Genomic DNA, 2552 nt, shown 5'->3' on the forward strand with positions numbered 1-2552 from the left:
GGGGTTATATCTGCCACTTCAAGGGGGGCCTCTGCCTTCCTTAGCAGACACCTGTCTTTCAAAACCGAGACACACAGGAACCACTCAACATTGTAAGTGATTCTGCATATGCCGCTGATATAGTTGTTCGTTTGGAATCTTCATACTTCCGCTATGTTGATAACCTAATTTTATTTGCAGAGCTGTGTACACTGTGGCTTTTGATTAACAACAAAGCATGACTTTTATGTGCTTCGTGTCCATTCTCATACAGGTTTACCTGGACCTATCATGGAAGGTAATAACTTGTGCTGATCTTATTGTCATGACAAATGTTGTGCCTAGTAAGTTTGCTCAGGCTAAGCTGTGTCATGACTTCTTTCATCAGAATGCATGCTCTTTATGAAAGCAATTCCAATTGACTGCCTCACAAGCTCGAGACATTCTGCTTTCCTGCCCCTCTTGCCGTGGAATTCCTCCTGCTCCTTTAGCAGAAGGCGTCAGTCCTCGAGGCCTAACTGCTAATTCTGTCTCGAAAACTGATGCTACTCATGTTCCAGAATTTGATCACTTAAAGTATGCTCATTTAACTGTTGACACTTTCTCATGTTTTTTCATGGCAACTGCCCAAACAGGAGAAAAGGTTCATGATGTTACTCAACACTGGCTCCCATGCTTTGCTACTTTGGGCCTCCCAGACACTATAAAGACTGACAATGGCCCTGCTTATGCTTCTGAGTGGACTCGCCAGTTCTTACAGCAATGGGGTATCTCCCACAGCATGGGTATCCCTCACTCTCCCACTCGTCAGGCAATTGTTGAACGTGCTTACAGAACACTGAAAACAATGCTTCAAAAACAAAAGAAGGGGGAGTTGGAGCGCCCACATGATAGGTTAGCAAAAGCCCTGTATGTTCTCAATTTCCTGAATTGAGATGAAGCTGGCCAAACAGCATGCAAAAGGAAATATTCTTTTGATACAAAGGCTCATCCCAGGCCTCCAGTGATGGTGAAGGACCCAGGAACAGGGCAGTGGGCAGGACCTTTAGACTTGTTAACATGGGGAAGGGGTTATGCTTGTGTCTCCACAGGTCACCACATGAAATGGGTTCCTTCGTGGTGTATGCGACCATTTGTTGTATCATCCTGATTGGCAAAGGCAATCCGAGTGTCGTACCCGCTATGCACGCCGATGCTATGTGCATCTGTATGACAACTGCTAGTGATCCTTTTCTCATGTGCTTGGTAGGGGTACCCATTGACAAGAAACACTTTGGTAAGCTGTATAATGAAAGCGTGCACCAAAACTACACGGCCCCAGGTATATTGCAGCCTATGTGGTGGTGCCAGGACCCCTGGTGGAAGACAGGACAGGACAGGATGAGACATGGTATAAAGATTTGAGAAGGATGCATGACTTTCCAGCTTTGCCCTCGCAGCCACAAGAACTAGATACCCTAGGGACTTTGCGCACTTTGCTGTGCTTTTACATTGATGGTACATTTGGTGTTTATATGAACAGTGTTAACTTTGATGTCTCTCCTAAAGGTATTTTCAGCAATGCTTCCTTGTGGTGTAATCAGACCTTGGAAAGTCAACTGACATCTGGCATCAGCGCTGTTGCTCTCCCCTAGGACCTGTTCTTAATATGCGGGGAGCATGTCTGGAAAGGTATACCAGGCACAGCTGTTGGCGGACCTTGCACCATTAGTCAACTAACCTTGTTTCATCCAAATTGGACTGCTCTAATTGTTGCAGCACAGCATCGAGTTAGGTGCAGCACACAGGTTCTTAACGAGAAGTGCAATCCGACGGTAGCTTTCTAGAACGCAGCAGAGCGCATCTCTGCCAGTTTAGTACCAGCAATTGGTACTGCTCATGCCTTGGCTTCTTTAAATAAGCTTGGCTGCTGGCTTGCAAAGGAAGCTAATGCCACCAGTGCTGCTCTTTCAGCTGTGCTAATGGACGTTAAATCGGTGTGACATGCAACACTGCAAAACAGAGAGGCCATTGACTTCTTGCTGTTGGCTCAAGGCCATGGATGCGATGATTTTGACGGCATGTGCTGCATGAACTTAAGTGATCATTCAGAGTCTATTCATAAGACTATCAATAATCTGAAGCAGCTCATTAAACAGTTACAGCAACATAATGAGGGTGATTGGTGGGGGGTGTCTTCATGGCTCGACAACCTTGGCTTCGGCTTCAGGACATGGTTTAAACACTTAGCAATGTATGGCATAGTTATCCGTGTGTGCTCTTACTGATTATGATATGTATCCCATGTATATTATCTTGTGTGCAACAAATGATCAATAATAGTCTTAATAAGATAATGGCCATACTGGCACAGACAGTTTTAGCTGTGCAACACTTAAAAAACAAAGAAGGGGGAAGTGTGACCCATAGGTAAAGCTTCGTAAAGGGAAGGCGTGGTCAAATCATGGCTCCAGCCTGTTACTTAGCCTAAGTAGAAGAGGACTGCAGGAGAGTGACCCAGCTAGAATAGAGGAAGTGAGGCGTGCCACGTGAATGCCTCATGCCCGCACCGTGGTGTATGGTGGTTGGTTATG

General features: G+C 45.7%; 1 long non-coding RNA gene across 1 annotated transcript; it reads left to right on the forward strand.

Moving 5' to 3' along the window:
* LOC108448305 lies at nt 1-2102 on the forward strand. The gene is made up of 2 exons (XR_001864150.1): nt 1-277; nt 1528-2102. It is a non-coding gene; the product is annotated as an uncharacterized LOC108448305 (long non-coding RNA).
* Nucleotides 2103-2552: the final 450 nt, after the last annotated feature.

Source organism: Corvus brachyrhynchos, unplaced genomic scaffold, assembly GCF_000691975.1.
Source record: "Corvus brachyrhynchos isolate BGI_N302 unplaced genomic scaffold, ASM69197v1 scaffold218, whole genome shotgun sequence".
Classification (NCBI taxonomy): Eukaryota; Metazoa; Chordata; class Aves; order Passeriformes; family Corvidae; genus Corvus; species Corvus brachyrhynchos.